Here is a 20,399-nt window from a genome sequence, read left to right as displayed (position 1 = left end):
ACCTTTCTGGAGATTGGTTTGGTTTGGTTTGGTTTGGTTTAGTTTTTGGGTTCTCTATGTAGCCCTGGCCGTCTTGGAACTCCCTCTGTAGACCAGGGTGGCCTTGAACTCAGAGATCCACCTGCCTTTGATTGCCTTTGCTGGACCACGGCCACCCAGCCCCTCTTTTCGGGTCCTTAAGTAGACGGTAAACTTTCCGTGCATTTCCTGAACACTGTCCAGTGACACAGTCACTTCCTCCATGTCTCTTTGCATTATGGATCGAAACACTGCCACCGAAGGATGCAAAGCCAGCTTTACCTTAACCAAACAAGTTTGCTTGCAGCTTACGTAAGACCATAAGACATTGTGAGAGCAAAGTAGCTCTAGGTCAGCGGGTCTCCTGCTCAGCCAAACAGTGGTTTCTAAACCCTCTTGGGTTCAAAAGCCACCCCCTCCTTCCCTAGTCTTTGTGAATTCTGGGTGCCTCTAACACTTAAGGGCAGCCTCCCATTGTCGCTCTCTAGAGTCTCAGGCCTCCCCAGGTTCAAACGTCAGGGCTGCCCTTTCCCCTGAAGCACCGTTTCCTTCTCTGGCCTAACTGTCAATCCCAAACCAGCAGTTTTAAGGAGACAGGCCTATCTTCGGAGATCTAAGGACAGCTCTGTGCAAACGAAGAAAGGGAAAGATAAGTTCAAAGATGGTTATCTCACGGTAAAGAGTACACAGGAGTAAATAGATATATTACTTATATGATTAAAATTATAAATTTAATTACAATATAAAGTGTACTGAGGTGTACAATTATAGGAAAAATAATTTTAAGAGCATGATATAACATGTAAGAACATATGTGTGCATATATATATATACACATACACACACACACATATATACAGATTTATACATATCAACACTTTCCAAATCTAATGTGCCTTGGATGAGGATTTAAACAGACTCTCCCTGAAACCAACCTGCAGGTTCCAAGGTACACTGAGAGCCCCTACACCAACAACTACCTTCTTTAAGCTTTAGGGGCTTAGGTAAACTGAGCATTACCGCCATTATAATACAGCATTATTTGGGAGCTGAAGGCAACTCGCTAAGAATGAGACCAAGTTTTTAACTATTAAAGGATAAATTACATTGCTACCATTCCTCATACAGTATGAGCCTATGCAGAGAAAGCCCAGATCATAAGCTAAAAGAACTACATCAAGAGAACGCAGTAAAGACCAACTCACATTCTACTGAATTTGTTTACTGTGTAATTACTACAGCTGATAATCTGATGCTATTTGGAAACAAAGTACAGGGCCACCCCAGGATGACATTACTTTCATTCTTTTCCTTTCTTTTTGACCCAAGCAACATTCCACATTCCTAATGCATGGGAGTCATTTAACCTTTGAACTGTTCCAATCCTGTTTCCAAACAGTCCTTCAGATTTACTGCAGCAGAGAAACTGTAGGAGTTAACCAGCAAACCATGTGCTCCAGCAAGCACCAACGGACCCTGTGGGTTTGCCATTTCTGTCTGCTCCTGCATCCCTACATGAACTCCCTCATCTAACTTCCCAGGTACTTCCTGAATGTTAACGAAGACAGCACCACTTAGATCTATCTGTTCCTTAAAAGGAGACAGAACAATGTCCCAAGTCATCTGCAAAACTCGGAACTGAGACTACCAAGAACCTGAGATCTCACTGAGATCTAAGGGGCTCCGAATACTTGCTCTTGGGAAGAGTTCACCGCAGAACCAGCGGTCTGCAGTCCCCTGCCCTCTGAGGCCCTTCCCTAACTGTCTTCGCCACATGGAGAGGACTGAAAACAGGCAGTCTTCATGGAAAACACCGAAAGTCCCCAAACTGCAGCTATACTCTTTCCAAAGAAGAAAACAGACAGAAGTCTGTCCCTAGAGGTGGACCTCCCTTACCTGCACCACCCTATCTAGCCCTTCATTCTCAAGGAGACTGAGACCAAAGTTAAATGCGGAGTTTTCAGTTGATGTGTTTGACAGTTTTATGCAAGAGTAACCCCAAGAACATAAGATAAGAGCTTAACTAAGGCAAAGGAACAGGCCTGTTCAAACTCACCTCCATGCACAGATGGGGGTGGGGGTGGGAGTCAGGGTGGGGGTGGACAGCAACTCCTGTCACTGGGACAAGCAAACTTGAAAAATAGATTTGATATTCTGGCTTTGAGCCTTTCTGGGATAAGATCCTATCTTGTAATTTCAAGAATAAAGTTAACTTTTTTTTCTTGCCATAGGCTGTTATAAAAAGAGAACAGGTCTCCATAATTCAAAGGACTTGTTTTAACCATTATTAACTGCAGAAATACTCTCACCAGCAACGCTAGGTATAGTATGTGTAGATCCTAGCCCTCCAAGAAGAGAGGAGATTTAAGAATGGGAGGTGAAAACAGAGATGGGGAGAAGGGAACTGGGGTTTGCATGGAAGGAAGAGCAGTGACTTCAAGACTTCTGTACTGTAGGCCAAGCCCATAATCCTTGGCCATTTGATCAGAGGCATTACAAGGTCGGCATTGAAACTTCCAAGCCCAGCTTCCTCATCAAGCACCTGCCCCATTCACTCACCATTCTGGGAGCACAATGCTCAAGGAATATTTTCAGTTCATTAATTGCACAGACTACCTCTTTTATCTACAGGCTGGCAACTTGAGGCTTTAAGCTGTTTAGCACAGCAGCCACCAATAAATGTGGCCACTGAGAAACAGTGATGTCTAAATTCAATACATCTACTAAAAAATTAAAATGATGTTTAAGTGCTGCTGCCGAGACTGAAGGCATACCCTTGAACATGGCTACAGATGATGGTACTCAAATAAGAGGTCATCATCATATACAAACCAGCTGAGGATTTTATGGCATTCTGGAAAGCTGACTGAGGCACTGATTAATGCACCCATGACAAAATTCATCCACACAGACCACCTGAACCTTTCTTATGAGCAACACAAATACTACAAAGCTCCAGCGCACCCCTCAGGTCTGAGGTCAATATGCCCAACTCTCCATGACCCTTTGTCTTTGAACTAAGTAGGATGTGGAAGTTGGAAGATTCTTCCATGATGGATGCACCGGGGAAGGGGGATGTGGAGATAAGGAGGGACGGGGGAAAAGGGGAAAGGGAGAAGGAAAAGAAGGGAGTATTCAAAAAGAGAAGTCAAAAGGGTGGTGATAAATGGAGAAAGGTTAGGAGTGGGTGAATTAGAAGGGGAAAGAAGTGGAAAGCAGCGTATGGCAGACAAAAGAACCAGCCAAATTTTCACAGCTCAGGGTAAGACTGAAGGCAAAACTGAAAAAGCCAGGAGGGGGGTTTCTGTCAGTATCCCAGGGAACCAAGAAGGGCAACCAAGGAGCCCCTGTGAGCGTGCAGAACAGCCCTGAGCATTCAAATGGAGGCACACTCACTTCTCTGCCTTTTGCCTTTGTCAGTAGCCACAGACTCCACTTTAAGTCTAATTCCAGGGTCAGAGACTCTTGAGCATGTGACCCTTCTTCCCAAACCCAAGGAGCGTGGGTCCATCTCATTCTCTCATTTTGTATCTCCAACAAAAAGATCATATTCTATTTACTAATAGATACAAACTTCTTTGCCTTTTTAAAGGCCAAATACACTACGTCACAACTGATATAGCCCAAGAGGAGGGAGTCCAAAGAAATTTCAAACCCAACTAAGAGGTTCTTGGGGTACAGGCGGCCATGTTCTGAAAGTTCCTGTGTGACTGGGTCATCTAGCACTCATACACACACTCACAGGAATAAAACCAAACACAAATGAAGTAATGACTCGAGATCCTATGGCCTGCCTCCTTATCCTTGTCTCTCAACTACACAGTGTGGAAGAGTCCTATCCTGGGAGGGAGAGAGGAAGCACCCTAGCTCCTGGAGGAGGAAGTAGGCAAGTAAGGAGGAAGCTGGTAAGCCATTCGTTCACGGGCAGGAGCGACTGGGCAGGAGAGGCTACTCACTGCAGAGAAACTGCGTCCCACAGACAGACATTTTTGCTAATTCATCCAATTGCCAATCACTCAGAGGAGTTCTCAGAGTGACGAAGAGCTGAGGGGTATCAGGCAGTGAGCAGCTCCAGCTGGAGGGTAGCAGGGCTCCCCACCTCTCCCTTTTCTTCTTGGAGGCCTAAGGATGCTACTTTGGAAGCCAGCAAATTTTCTCAATTATGACACAGTGGAGTCTCAGTAAGTTTTCTCTAGAAATTCTAGGGCGCAGAAAAACCAACAATTACATGTGCTAAATAGTTAAGGCCAAATAATTTAGTGACTATTTATGCTTCAACAATTGGCAGCCACCTGGAAAAAAATAAATTGTTGGGACAACAAAGTTTTATTTCATTCTTAAGCACACTTTTCTGATAAGATATGATAAACCTGGGTTATAGACAGCTTCTCAGAGGTTAAGACTTAGGTTTGATTCTGGCACGCTATTTCCTGTTCCACGTTTATTATTATTTTCTAACATAGTACCGGGTTTTTTAGTACAGCAAATCCCCAAAGCTTAGCTCTGGGAAGATGTGACATCATTGAAAGGAATGTGGTATGATCTCACACTGCAACTATGAACTACCTTAAGCCAGTAGTTACATGGTGGCTGACAAATCCCAGGTATTTTCATGTTTGCTTCAAAAGAAGAAAATTAAGTAACTCAGGGCCTCCCTGTGAATTCACGGGGACATCCAAGGACAACCTTGTGGGAACTGCAAGGCTCGAGTCTTCTCAGCACAGCCTTAAGACTCACTAAAAACACACAGCTAAAGGGCCCTGAAGTAAGCAGCCCCCACCAATACACTGAAAGTACACTTTCTAGGATTCCCAGAAGCCTGTGGGAAGTGACACATTATGGGATGGCTGACTGATACTCTGCAACTCCAGGACAGGAAAGACAGGGGTACAGTACCGCTTTCTTTGCTAATTCACCCTATGGTATAATGTAGAACACTTTATTTTCAGACAGTGTGTTGTGATCATATTCTTTCTCTACCAAAAACTCCTTTCAGACCACCCCGACTTCCTTACCCAGCCAACTCATGCTTTTTTGCTCAAAACAAAATGAGCAAAACTATTTCTAACAATTAAAAAATAAAGACAAAAAAAAGCCTACCAAAACAAAAATCCCATGAAAAAAAAACATGGAATCTTTTTGTGCTGTCAACTGCTCCTGACCATGACACCTACCTTGGAGTGTGGTTGCTATACTCAGTGACATGCCATTTGAGAAAACCGATTTTCTCTTTCCCAGCAGGCATCAATTTCAATTAGATTCTAGGTAGGGGTGGTACGGTGTCTACTTCCCTTTCTCAGTGCTGAGAGTCTGTCTGGTTTGAACCTATGCAGGTTTTGTGCATGTTGTCAACAGTCTCTGTGAGTCCTGCTGTGTCTAGAAGATGCCATCTCCGGGAGTCATCTACCACCTCTGGCTTTTACGATATTTCTGCCTGCTTTGCTGCATGGCCCTAAGCCTTGAGAGGAAAGGTTTTGTGAAGACACGTAATAATCAAAATGCTAAATGTATTAAAGCTGAAAAAGAACAAAACCGAGGCACATATAAAGGACCCTGAGGAATAACTTCAGCTTCAGTGAAGACTCTGCAAGCTAAAGCTCAAAGAGACCACAGATACCAGCCCAGACTACCGTACCCAGCAAAACCGTCCATCACAAATGACAAAGAAAGAAAAACATTTCACAATAAGAACAAATGTAAGCAACCCAGCTCTACAAAAGACACTAGAGAAGGAAAATTCCAGTCTAAAGAGAGGTTAACTATAGCCTAGAAGAACCTGAGACTAGACAACACAGCACTGTCTTTAATACAGAGGACATCAGCTGCCATTTGAGATCGTTCTGAACCTATCACAGATCACTAAAGTCATGTACATACAAGCTTCATAGCCACCTGACTTTTGGCCCCTGTAAAGACGTTAAAAAAAAAATTACAAAACAAAAATCCCACTGACAAAAAAGGATTGACTTTCCTCCCTGTTAAGACCAAAAACAAATTATAAAACAAAGGTTTCACTGACATAAAACAAAAGGAAGAAAGTTCGTCAATTCATCCTTTCACTGGTTTATTCTTCCATCCATTCAATCATCCATCCATCCACGCATTCATTCATCCAGTTATTCTACAGACTCTAAAAATTTATGTTTCAAACCTTCAAAGTCATAGAAGTGACGTGTACAAGCCAGATACCACATGACATCTGTGCTCTTCACAAGGGCAGCAATGACCTCCCTTTGGTCCAATCCTATATAGACTTTCCTGGTTCCATCTACCCCAACCTCACAGCACCATGTGATCTAGACAATCACGCCTCCCCTCATGAATGGCTTTGTTGGCAAGGCTTCCGAGATGCTCTCTACCCTGGCTTTCTTCCTACCTCACTGGTTTCAGATGCTTAGGTTCCTCTAACCAGCTTCATATGTCGATTTCCCCAAGGCTTAGGTCCTGGCAAGTTTCTCCATCTTCATCATCCTTGGACAGATTTTAGTAGTCTCTTGATACCAAATATCATCCCTTCCCTCTTAATTGTTCACATTGGGATCTTTGGCTCACACTTTATCCCGGACCTCCAGTCTTCCAACTGTATATCCAAACAGTCCCACATGATAGTCTAAGAGGTACCCCAAACACGTACAAAACAGAAACCTGTTCTCCTACCCACTCTTAACGGCGAGCAAGGAACCTTCAGCAACTCCTACTAAATATGCTAATGCCAATCTAAACGTTTTCTCATTCCCGGGTCAACATCTACCTCGGCAGGGCAACCGCACTAACCTAACCTGTCTTCCTGCAGCCATTCTTCTCTCCAATCTGTGTGTTCTCAGCACAGAAAGCAGGTAAAAGTGTGAGTTGTGCCATTTGCATCCCTTATTGGAAACCTTTCAAAGAGTTTCCAAGGACCCATGGGATCTGGGGGTGCCTGAACACCTATGTGCCTGCTTCTCTCTCTTCATTAAGACTTCAGGTGCCTCGCTCTTCACTTGACTCAGAGAAGACCAACCCGTCTAGAATATTCCAAACTGCATTACTCTGCTTTGTTTCTCCCACAATACTAGCCACGAGCACATCTCAGGTACTCCCTAGTGAATGCTACCCTTAGTAGGACATGAAATGAGTGCTCTCATCTGCCTTAGTCATGAAAGCACAGGGTTCGCAGGCTCTCAGACCCTTGCTGGACCCACTACAACAAGAAAGAGACATGTTAGCCTCTGAATTCACAAGTAAGTTAGATAAGAAGAAAAAAAGGATGAGAGAGAAATGAAAAAAGGAGTAGAAGCCACCCCTCAAGTTCGAACTTTAGCAGAAAAAGAGGGAAAGGCTGGGATGCAGAATGCAGATAGGGATATTAACCGCTGTCCAATTTAACCATGGGCCAATGCAAGAAACTAGTGTGATCAGGAAACACTCAGCAACTGAATTGTTGGAATTAGGGAAGACCCTTAAACAAGCAGTGAAAGGGCTTGTAAGGCTTTGGACCTGGGAGTGGAGAGGATAAATTTGAGTGCTGTGGAGGCAGACAACTGAGTAATGTCACCTCCTATTCCTCCTTCCGGCAGAGGCTGCATTACCTGAGACAGTAGGAGAGAATTCTGTCCCTGGTGAACTGGCTTACTGAAGCCATTAGGAACGCTTGGTTATCTCCATCTGAGCTTCCCGTAACTATTAGGAACTACAGGACCACAGAACAGGGGCAAATGTTACTGAAGAAATTAGGAAGAAGAGAAGCCCTGTTTGAACCCCAGTTCACTGGGCCAGATAGATAGACTGTGTGGGTTGATCCAGCAGGGACCTTGAGGTTGGCATGGAGCTTTAGTGTCTTTGCTGGGTCCATTAGTGGAGCAAGATCTTTTAGGAAGTAGGCACTTTTATGAAGTTGGCAGATCTCAGTGACTCAGACCAGCATGTGGAGAGAGTTCATAAAATGAGAGGCAACGTAGAGGAGAGAGTAAAGAGACACAGCCAAGAAAGGGGTCTTTCGGGGTAACTCAGAGACAAACATGGCACAATTCATGCCACGCTGGAGTTCTTAGGGAAGGAACTGAGAGAAATCCAAATTGTGTGTTAAGGAGCTGGCTTGAAAGCCTAAGGTGCAGTTCACAAAAGCCATCCGTGATAGAAGAATACAGAGAAAGACAAACAAGTCTGTCCCAGGCATGAGTAATTATCCCCCTAGTCTAATTAAGAGGGTACATGTCCCTACAGCAAAAGGGACAGTAGACTAGAGGTGAAGATGGCTTGCCCAATCAGAAACTCCCCCTCCAACTAGGTATGATAGAATGAGGGGTAACATCTGTAGCTATACCCACTGTGCCAATCCACGGCAACTCTGACCCAGAGAGCCAGCAGCTGGGGAGAGCTGGGCCTTGCGGTCCCGCGGCCCCCAGGAGGCATGAACAAATTAAGTCAGGCCCACTGTATTAGTTTAAGGTTACTATTGCTGTGATGAAACACCATGACCAAAAGCAATTTGGAGAGGAAAGGGTTTATTTCACTCACAGTTCCACCTAACAGTCCAGCATCAAAAGCAAAAACAGCAAGGGTAAGATCGTGTGCAGGACCAGAACCTAGAGGCAGGAGCTGAAGCAGAGGCCATGGAGGAGTGTGCTTACTGGCTTGCTTACTCAGCCTCCTTTCTTACAGAACCCAGGACCACCAGCCCAGGGAAGGTACCACCCACCATGGGCTAGGCCACCAAGAATCGCTAAGAAAATGCCCTGCAGGCTTGCCTGCAGCCTGATCTTATACAGAAATTTTCTCAATTGAGGCTCCTTCCTCTCTGATGACTCTAGCTTGTGTCAAATTGACATAAACTAGCCAACACGCCCCCTGAGTTTATCAGGTGTATAAAAATGTAGGAAGGGTCAGTGGAGGTACTCCAGCATGTGGAAATGGGTCAGAGAGAATGACTGAGGACCGCAGCAAACGGATTAAGTTAACACCTCGTATCCATGCTTTGTAACCAACCCTGATCTGTGAAGGAAGCAACTGATGCAAATAGATGGAACCTTTCTGTGCAGTATCAGACCCTCCTTATGTCTGACTTTAGTTATGTTCTTAGTTGTGAAGCTCTAGGGCCACCTGACCCTTGCTCAGAACAGATGACAACGCACTTTGATGGTGCATCACCAAGGTCTTCTCTGTAACCTCACTATTTCTTGCAGGACTGTAGTACAGCATGCCTATTTGTCCGCCCTATGCTCTAGAAAGGTTTTGCAGACTTGAAAAGCCACTGGAGAGATGACCAGGTACAAGAGTACTTCCGCCTACCTTGCAACCCTACCGCAGCTGGGTTAATTGAAAGGAAAAAATAAATTTCCTAAAGGTACCCTACCCGAGTTGAAAAGAACAGCCAGTGCCAGGAGAGGGCTACCATAGGGAAGCCCCACAGATCACAAAAGCTACTGCTTCTGCTGTGGGCTGTTATGCAAGTAGACAGCGAGACCCTATTGCTGAAGACACCAAGTGTGCACGCTCTGACTGTCAGACATGAAGACACTAAGGTAGGACTCAATGGGAAACTCCCACCCCACTGTCTCACTTCTGTATGTCACAAGCAGCCACGCAGGCTGCTGGTGGAAAACTGTCAGCAACATTCCTGCTCGGCTACCGACCCTGCGTGCTAGAACACCAACATGCCAGCGTGACTGTTTGTGCAACAGTGGCTCAGCTGTCAAGGGTTAGACCAACAGCCTTGTTGGATTTAAAGCCCACTGCACAAGAGGGAACGCAAGCCTGCTACTGGAACCCAGAACAAAAACCTGGGGAAGGTGTTAGTCCCCAAACGGAGGCAACTTATTGGGTGGTACTAGATGGGTGTGACGCCCCTGCCAAACTTCCCTGGAAGAGACTTAGGTCAGTGAGGCACCTGGAAAGGACACTCTAAAACCTGACGAGCTGCCTGCAGGCTGTGACTGTGCTTCTAGTTTTCCAGCTTCTGTGAGCTGTCACCCATGCTGCCATGAGCCCTTGTGATTGAGGTGTCTTTTGAGTCATTTTTGCTTCCCTAATCACCCCCTCACCCATATTCCGGTAAGTGACCCCAGTAAAACTCATTGGTTTGCCAAGTTGGACTTCGGTGGTGTCCATACTTCGGTCTGTCATAGGTTTCCAATCTGGGGTGAGCAGACAGGCATTTATCATCTCCCCAGGAAAATATGTGTCACACAACACATACAGGGGCACTCATATGGACACACACACACACATGCACACACGTGCACACACACAAAATATATGATATTGCTTAATAGTTAAAGGTATATACTCTGGAGCCAAGTGATAGGCTTGGGTCCTGGTTCTGCCGCTTCCTAGCGATGGGAGGGTGAACAATGGTAATAACAGATCTTAGTTTCCTCATGTACGAAATGGAATCACAAGAATGATGAGCCCAATGGTCCTCACCCCACTGAGCTCCGAAGTAGCTTAAATGTAATAATATAAAGTATCTAGAATTTATAGCAATATGTGCCATATTATGTTATGTATTAACGCTCGGTATCCTTCAAAATCTGATTAAAAACTACAAAGAAAGCATGAAAAGGAAGTAGTGGCCTTGTTTTTGCTTTATTTCTTTGGGCTTGTTCCGAACACTTCAAACATTTCTGAAAGGAACTCCATAATGTGGTTCAATGATTTTTCCACCACTCCAGTCAACTTTAAGACCCAGAACAAAAAGTGAGAAGAGACCCCCACGGAACCCTGGCTGACTTCTTTTTTGAATGCAGTTATTGATTTAACAACTGGATGTTCCATGACTGGCAGTGACACTCTCAGATAACAGGAGCCCCTAATTACTATTTTGATTCTAAAAGAGCCGCTGGATAGGCAGGCAATTCATTCCAGCTCTCAGAGGCACCGTGAGCGGCTGCCTCATGGCTTGAAGACTCTGGATTCTGGTTAACTTGTGCCCTCTTCCCTTCCAGGCCAATCCTAAGGTGGAAGCCCTTCCCGCCATTACAGTCTATGCACAGAGCTCTCCTGTGCTTTTTCAGACATTCACGAACTGTTCCAGAGACTTCTGGTGCTAAGTTGTCTATACTAAAATAACCACAGTGAGGTTCTCCTCGGAGTCCTGGAAACACTGTCATTTACTCCAAGCTTTCCCACACTACACAAAATCAGCCACTTCTACTAAAATTGACAGGAGAAGGCAACCCAGGATCTTCACCTGAAGCATGTTCAAACAGAACATCTCTGTGTCAGTCAAGGAGATTTCTTCTTAAGGTAGCTTCACTCCTTCTACCTAGGAGCAGGGTGTCAGTGTAGCACCGTCCACTTACAGCAAACAACAAAGCCTGCCCACCCCTTCAAGTCCGGTGTGTGCTTTTTAGATCCTTAGTCCATTTTGTTCACGACCCTCATTTATGCTAAATTATCTTCGAAGTTGTAATGTCGGTCAGGGCAAGACTCGTCACCGCTTTCATAGAAATGACATTATTTCATACACCGTATTCCCGGAAGCAAAGAAGATATCTGAGTCAACAAAACAGCTTTCGTGGATCAGCAGAATTTCAGCTAGTTCTACTTTTAGGTGAAAGCCTGTCTCACGCTTCTTGTGTGAGCACTTTCATATTGATACCCGTATTTTCACCATGAGTTTTATTACTCTTGTAGTCCCTTTATATTTTAGTTAAGATATTCTATTTTTAGCTATGAAAAGTACATAACTCCATTGATTTTGTTGGAGAATCATGAAAAAATCAGAAGCTAATAACAGCTTTCTTTCTAGACCTTGCCTAATTTTCTGTCACGTACCAACAGAGGAAAACCCATGTAATTCTGGTAGCGAACAGGCTTTGCGAGTGCTGAGGATGACTGCTGCCCTCCTGTTTCAGTTTGCTGTCCTATAGCACTTCTCAGGGAAAAGGTTATTCACAGCATACACTGTATTCTTTTAAGTGGGGAATGCTACAAGCCTGACAAAGCACTTTTATGAACTGGAACAAATCGTACCTGCCATTCAGTAATACTTGGAAATTCATCATCAATTTGATTTACACCCAGCATCAATAAATCACACAAAGTAGCCCCTGTGTAGCCCAGGGAGTAAACAAAAGTAAACATTGTGCTTCACCTGCCTCGCCGGCCAGACAAAATGCACTCTGGCCACCTCAACTGGAATAATGCCTTTGGTCTCTGGTCGATTTGGTTATTTTTGGAGCCTTTTATGGAATATTAACTTTATTTGCTCTAATTCTACAGGAAGCCACATTGGAAGTGCAAGGAAATATAAATGATTAAAAAGCAGAAGTGAAAAAAAAAGGAGCCAAGTGTTTTGCTCTTTTTAGCTGTATCTTTTCCAAATAAAGGGGCTCCCCATATTGCTTACTCCAAGTCTGTTTTGAGCATGGCTACATTCCATGTAGCAGCCCTGGGGGTAACAGTTTGTTGGTTTTGTTTCTTTTTTTTTTTTTTTTTTTTCTTGTCTGCTGTTTTTCAATGCGGGGAGGCATAATACAGAGAAGTAACATTTTAAAAGTAACATTTTAAATCAGTGGTAATCTTGTAAACTTTATGATGGAACAGGAGGAAAACATGAATCTAGCTGACTCACCCAGGAAATCAATCCTTAAACCTGAACTCCAGGCTCCAACCAAATGAAATCAGCCAACAAGCAGTGAAAATAAATAAATAAAAACAACACGACTTGTTATTTAATGTACATTAAAGTGGTAGCCTTCCTGGGTTCACAAAATACATTATCTTTCTTTTATCAGGTCTTTACAAGAGACACCAGCCTTAAGTGACACAAAAGAGTTTTAAAATCCCAATTAGTTTGGTATCCTTTGTTGATACTATTCTGTTTTTCTCTAACCAACAATAATGAATAACCCACAAATGCTAATGAATAACTAACTCCTTTTGTCTCCAAGGACAGCTGAGCCCAACAAGAAATGTCAGAGGGCCTGAGGTAAAATAAAAACCTTTCTAATGAAAATCTTCCCAATTATACAGTCCTCTGGGTACTACACATGCAGAACTGTCTTAAATATTTAAATAGTCATGTCAAATGTGCTTAAAGTGGGGATCATAAAAAATGATTTCCCTGATGCTTTGAAAAATGAGTTTCTACAAGTCTAATTACAGCGAGTTCTGCTGGACCAGGAAGCAAGGAAATGCTATCACCAGTTCACTTAAGGGGAACTCCACATTCCCAAGCCCCAGCCAAGCTAGCAAGTTGCCCTACACACAATGCCTCCCCCTCCCACGATGCCCTGAGCCTCAGACACAGAGGAATGCTCATCTCCACAGATGAAAAACTGACATGGTGTGAGCAATGAACTTGAAAACCAATTTCTACTACTTCAGACATGGTAAGCTGAAACTAGCTCTTTCCCCTACTGTAGGTCAGAAAAGCCAAAGATCTCTCCATCCTACAATGAAGAACACAGTGATGTGTGTTTTTAATGGCAGCTCTTTTTCCAACACATTCCCTGACTCTACCCATGAGCAGGGCTTGCAAGGGACGGCATCCAGGAGGCAGGAAGGATGATCTCCAAATGTGCCCCACTAAAAGAGCCTTGAGATTTTGGATGAATTTGGGTGATTTCAAGTGTAGGGCAGGGAAGTACAAGTGAGGCGAAAACATCTTGTTACGTCTGAAAACAGGAAGCGTTTAATGGGAACATGGTTAAAGGACACAGGAACTGACTTCAAGAGGAATGGCTCCTTTGGCCATATTTGGGTTAATTTGAGCATCAGAAAGAATTATGACAGTAATGAGTCATAGGGAACCATTTTCTGCAGAGTCCCTGAGTGAGCCTACAGTGAATCGAAAGAGGTGAGGCAAGGCTCCCCTTTCCCCAGCTGCTGTGGTCTGAATCCAAAATTTCCCCACAAGCTGCGTATCTGCATATTTTCCCTAGCGAGAAGCATTCTTTGGAGAAACCAGGACATACTGCCACACTGGCACACAACAGCCACAAAGGGCAGAGTGGGAAGGTTATACCCAGCTCCAAGCTCTGCAAAGAACCTCTGCCTCCTGCTCCACCTACTGTGCAAGGAGCCACGCACTCCTGCAAACAAGGCCAAGCTGCTGCCACCATCACACCTCTCTATAACAAAGTCCCCCTGAACTGTGAGCTGAAACAAGTCCCTCCCCTCCTGTGTCCAAGATCCATCAAGAATGTTGTCACACTGTGTGGCTGAAAGTAAAACACCAGCTAATCGCCACAGAAGGGCTGATCAAATGAGAAGGCCGTCATCACACCCAACAAAGAACACCTGATTCAGCCACCTGATTCAGCCACCTGATTCAGCCGAGGTCGGGAAGCTATGAGAGGCGAACGAATGTGGCAACATCACTGACTGACTTTGCCAGGAAACATGTCCACGTCACAGTGATCTGATGACAGGATCACATTCACCCACAAAACACCTATTCCATGTTCTCTTTAATTTGCATGAGTATGTGTGTGCGCGTGCATGTACATCTGGGGAGGTATGTACTCATGCATGGGCATGGGAGTCCAGAGGTTAACACTGGATGTCTTCCTCTTCTCCACCTTTTTTTTTTTTCCTGAGAAAGGGCTCCTCTGTCTGAGCCGAGGCTCACCACTTCAGCTAGTGGCTTCCAGGGCTGTCAGGGGATCCTCCTGTGTCCGCCCTACCACGGGCATACCTCTGTGCTTGGCTGTCATAGGGGTATTGGGGATCCAGGCTCAGGTCTTCATACCTGAACAGAAGGCACATTACTCACTGAGCCATCCAGCCCCACTCATGCTGTATTCTCACCTGGATTAGATGATGAAGAAATGGTCAGACAAACCAGCCTGAGCATGGAGACCACTAACCTGCAGCCAGCACAAAGGAGAAATGCATGGGGGGGGGGGAGGGTTCCAGAAAATAGGAACCTGAAATACTGTGATAGCTGCATGTGATGTACTTGACCTTTTGAGGAGAGCTGTCTAAACTAAAAAACAGCCAGAAAGAGCACTTGGATTGTGAGTGGAGAGAGAAATTAATTTATGAATTAAATGTAAACCAATAATATAAAATTCATTCGATCATGGACTGCATATTAAGATATAGTCATGTATAAGTGATACTGTGTTGTCAGAGTTGACTTCCCCAGTTATGATGAACATGTTTTTGTGTATGTAAATGAACAATGTCAGCTTGAAGACAAACGTTACAGTGTCCGTCACTTATTTTTTCAAGTGGTTCGATGTACTCAATAAGGATAAATGTGGCACAATCCTGAAAAGTCGAATCTATTAATCTAGGTATAGTGGCACATGTCTATAAGCTTGGCATTTTGGGATGCTGAAGCAGGAAGAGCACAGAGTTCAAGGCCTGTCTATAAACTGCGTTCTAAGCCATCCAGGGCTACAATAGTGAAACCTTGTCTCAAAAAAAAAAAAAAAAAAAGGTGAACTAGTCATTTAATTACAATAAAACACAATGCAAAATAAAGGAAGGAAGGAAGGAAGGAAGGAAGGAAGGAAGGAAGGAAGGAAGGAAGGAAGGAAGGAAGGAAGGAAAGACAAAAAAACACTGAGAGCAAACAATAAGTCTTGCTCATTAAGAAGTAGTTCATTTAAAAAAAAAAAAAAAAAAAAAAAAAGACTGGCTAGCTGAGGTGGAGATGGCTGGATGGTGCTCCCAGGAAGCTGTTGAAAGGTTACAAAATTAAGGAAATAATCCTTTTCTCTTTCTGCTTGTATCCTTCCTTCCCCCTCTCCTCAGAAGGAAGACGCTAGTCAGAGCTGGACTGAAGCGGCCTCTGTGCAGCCAAGAGGAACACTCCAGTCTCAGGCCTGACAGCACAGAGTTGCACAGCCAACAGTGACCCAGCCATAAGAAAAACAGCCTCATGACAGGCCCTGGGCACTCAAAGACGTGGCAGCCGAGTGTCTGCGTTTTTACGGTGCCCTCGGGCCCACAGAAACACCTAACAGCCTCGTTTATTAAGGAGTTATGTGTAAACACTTAACAGCATTTATGTACTAGCAACTTATTAGCTGCTTTAAAAAGTAATATTCATAAATTAAAAGAAAAATAGCATCCCTGTTTGATTCTTAAATAGGCACTATGTCAGGAGGGATATAGGGTCTTTTGGTATATATACCCTACCACTTCTCAAACCTTACAATAAGGCAAAAAATTCCTACCATGTTCATTGCCTGTTCACATCTACTTGTTTCCTAAAATTGTAGGAAAATAGCCCAGTGTGGTGACTCACGCCTGTAATCTTAGCATTCAGATGGCACAGACAAGGAGTAACTTCCCCAAGTTCAAGGCCAGCCTAGGCTACAAAGTGAGTGCCAGGTCACTCTTTTGAGACTCTCCCAAAGAAAACCCCCAAGTTAAATAAAATGAAAAAAAGAAAACAGCCACCAAATCCCAAAACTTTCTCACCTCGAACCAAATCTCTGTGCTGACTGAGTACTAGCAGGTTTCTTGTTCCTGTTGCCCAAGCTCTTAGCAACCATCACTGTCTCTATAAACTTGACGATTCCAAGAACTTACGTAAGAGGACCCGCCATATGCATATGCTTTTGAAGCTGACGTAGTTCATTTAGCTCAGTTTACTCAACGTTTATCTGTTAGCATATCTGCCACGATTTCCTTTCTTTTCAAGTCGCATATGCAGGCATTATCATCCTATGTCTCTTCATTCATCTCATGATGGGCACTTGTTTATCTGGCCATGGTGAACGACGCTTTTGGGAACAGGAACAAAAATGGGCTTTCCAGGGTTGTAGATTCTCGAAAATCACCAAGGGAAGCGCCAAAAAATTTACCATGGAAAGTGTCCATCCCTACTGGCAGAGCTTACCCACTGGGCAAAGAATAACTCTCTTATTCCTTCAAAATGTATAGTGCGCCCTGAGATGCCTTAAGTTCACCGTGGCATGCCAGTGCCCTCATGGTACCATTCTGAATTCGCGCCATTGGATGCTGAAGCCACTTTTAACTGTGTTTCCAGGTGAGTGCAACATAACCCTTCATCTACAGAAACGGCGCTGCCAAGCCTACACCCCCCCCACCAGCCTTCCCTGTAACAATCCTCAACAACTTAAGTTCTTTGGGTACAAGCCCTCTCTGGACTCAGAAACTGACCACTGTCCGAACGCAAGGAGGCCCTACTCTGGTTACTTCTGCGTGACTCTACCTAGACTACAAGGTGCTCAAATGTTTGGTGAGGCATCACTGCTGAAGCATTTCCGGATGAGGTTCACATTTACATCAGCGGGCTGGGGGAGGGACGGTACGCACCACGGTAATCATACCATGGTCTGAGCAAAAGACTGACCCTTCCCCCCACAGGAGGGGAAACCCTTTCCTGCCTGTCGCCTTTCCACTGGAATGCTGGTTTCGTCATTCTTGCCTTTGGACTCACGCTGAAAGACTGACGCTTCCTGAGTCTCCAGCCTTCAGGCGTTGGGCACAGACTCTACCATGAGCTCTTCTGCTTCTAGGGTCCTCTGCCGAGACTGGACGTTAAATCATCCCCTCTCCTGGGCCACCACCACAAAACCATTAGCAAGTCCTTTATAGTAAGTCTCTATTTCCATGCACACACACATTTATATACATTCCCAAGCTTTTTTTCTGGGAGCTTCATCTGGTACTCCCAGAACTACACGCTGTCCCCGGGTCAAAGCACACGGACACGTTGGCTGGTGCATCGCTCTAGACTCTTCATCTGCTGCCTTCTTTTCACTCCCCTGCAGCGTTGGCAGATAAAACTCCACATCTCCAAGCCATGTGCAGCCAGGCAGAAACCAGCAACCTCCCGTGACCTCACCCCTCCAAGGCTTGGATTGTGGTTTTTCTCCCGAAACAAATGCTAGAAAGCTCCCTTGTGTGCATACACATACACACACACACCGTAGATGCCTGCCGGCTCATGCATGAACACACTCACGCTCTCTCATGTACAGACTGAGGACACTACAAGGCTGACCCCTCACTTTGCAAGCGGGTGCTTAAGAGAGCCTACCCCTCCCCCTCCCCCCCAGACCCACCTGCCACGAGGTTAATGGAGGCGGGGGGGGGGGGGGTAGCGGGATGGCTCAGTGTGTAGTGTTTGCTGGGCAAGCACGGGAAGTTGAGTTTGGATTCGTGGCACGGCACCCACACAAAGGCCAGGAGTAGCGAGACAGGTCTGTAACCACAGAGCCAGGGAAGCAGAGATGGGAAGATTCCAGAGGTGTGCTGGTCACACCAGAGAGCTCCAAATGCAGTGAGAGACTCCAACTTCAAATGGCCGAGGAGAAGCCCGTTGACCTCTGGACTCCACATGTGTCCGTACATGCTCTCTCACTACCACACTACTCTCAGCATGTCCCTCTCAGGGCCCTCCATGCGCCTCATCTTTAACTGCCCCTGTATTTGTCTGAATTCTCAAACATCCTGAGGGGAGGATGCTCTATGGCAAGCCTTCCAGAGCGATGGCTCCCCCTCAGTCTATGTTCAATTGTTATTTGTTGAGTAAACGATCGGTTGGCATTTCAGCAATCCCAGACCGATGGTCACTGGCCTAGCTTTAGACAAGATCTGCAGGAACAATTCAACCCTTCCAGCCTCACCAAGACCACTGGTGGTATTCAAAGCTGAGAGTCGAAGAGAAGTAACTTCAGATTGTCCGGAGCTTCTTATCTAGGAGAACTCATGCTCCAAGCATGTTGGTGGGAAGCCAGGCGCTGGCCACTAGCAAAGAGCCAGCAAGCCTCGGGGGAAGGCTTGGGAGGCAACACTTGCTCTACACGCGTTACAAGGTCTACCGGCCCCGATGACTCACTCTGTTCGGCTCACTTAACCTAAGCTCCCGACGCACATTTCCAACCAGGGGCCATTTGACTTCTTCTATCGGAGTGTAATAGTCTCGAAGTCTGTCTTAGTGAAGTGTCCCCCCCCAAGGTGTTTGTTCTTTCTGGACCTTCCTCAGTAAAGTCAGCCACAGCACGTGCCCGGGGCTGTGGCGAGCCATCCCTGAGTCTATGTTGGGAGGTTTTTCCCACATGCTGCCGCATTACTATCATCTCCATAACCACCGTCAGTCACGTGGACATAAGTTCCTATAAAAGCAAGCTACAGTTCACAAGTCAAGATGAGTTGGGCGGGGCACAATGCCTCTATAACCAAACAGTGGAGTTTGGTAGGAAGCAGCTCAGTCCTCTGTCTCATGGGCACAGTGGCCTAACAGTGACAGACTGTTCTAGAGAAGGTTCCCAGGGAAACTTGACCTGAACTTAAATACCAGTAACCTCTAAGGAAAGCAAATGACTCCAAGCGGAACTTAAGACTAAATATAAATAATTAAGAAAAAAAGTAGAAGAAATATAAAAGCTACATGTATGTTTACTGTTCATCTCTTCCTTTATGTCAAACACTCCACACACCGGAATACACAGACACTGAGAAAAATGAGTCTTTTGCTACATGTCTGTTATAAATCACTATTCACCTTAATTAACAGGATTAGTGGCCATTCAGAAGCCTGCTAGTTACTCTACTGGGCTGTATTAGGTGCATTTAATAAAAACATTTAATAGTAAATGATAAAGTACCTTCAGGAATATACAGAATGCTCTTTTACATAAAAAGCTGTGGTTATGTAGGTAATATTCAGGTTCTTTTTCTTCTTCAACTAAACACACATATCATCTGTAATGTAAATCCATTAAGGCCACAGTTGCTAGAGAAAGTGTGTCACTCAATTACTTTGTCAGTCCTCAACAACTCCTCTGTAATCTGAAATATATGGTAATCCATCCACTACTGGATTAAAAGCACATGCCGTATTTCAAATTAACCAAGTTCTCTAGTCCCTCACAAATTTCAAATACATGTTTGTCATTCCTGTCAGGGACAGGGCTGCTCGGCAGAGCACTTCTCTAGCATGTCACTATAGGCCCATGGTTTCAATCCCCAGTAGGAGGTATGCATTATTCCTGTCTGAATCCCTCCTGATCTCACTCCTCATTTCCTTATTTGTATTTGCTGGCTCCTCATTTCACTGGTTCCTCAAAGGTCTCCCTTTTAGCCCTTTCCTTCTAAGCACAGCTTTTCTACTACTACTTTTTTACAAATAGCATTAATTCTGGTTAGGCCCTGCCCTCCACTGCCTGTGGACTCCACCCCACCTCCCCCATAAGGCACTGCGGAGCCACCACCTGGAAGAGGAAGACACGCTGTTTCCCCTCGCTCCTACCCTCTTCATCGCCTCCCCTCCGTATTTCCCCTTTAAGTTGATCTGCTTTACCTTCCACCCCGAGGTGTCACACACATGTGCCTAGCATTTACACACACAGAGAAGTGTACACCCAGCCCCTTACCAAGCGGGAGAGCATGAACCTTGACTCTAACCTTGAAACATGTATTTTCTATAGGACTCGCTGGCAGTGAACAGACATGGGGCAGATGAAACATTC

General features: G+C 45.0%; 1 protein-coding gene across 3 annotated transcripts in view; it reads right to left on the bottom strand.

Moving 5' to 3' along the window:
• Positions 1-20,399, bottom strand: part of Glis3 (GLIS family zinc finger 3) — a 424,529-nt gene that overhangs the window by 390,254 nt on the left and 13,876 nt on the right. The window lies entirely within an intron of this gene.

This window comes from Psammomys obesus, unplaced genomic scaffold (genome assembly GCF_907164565.1).
Source record: "Psammomys obesus unplaced genomic scaffold, mPsaObe1.curated_primary_1811, whole genome shotgun sequence".
Classification (NCBI taxonomy): Eukaryota; Metazoa; Chordata; class Mammalia; order Rodentia; family Muridae; genus Psammomys; species Psammomys obesus.
Note: the sequence above shows the minus strand (reverse complement) of the source record. Positions and strands in the feature narration are given on the sequence as shown.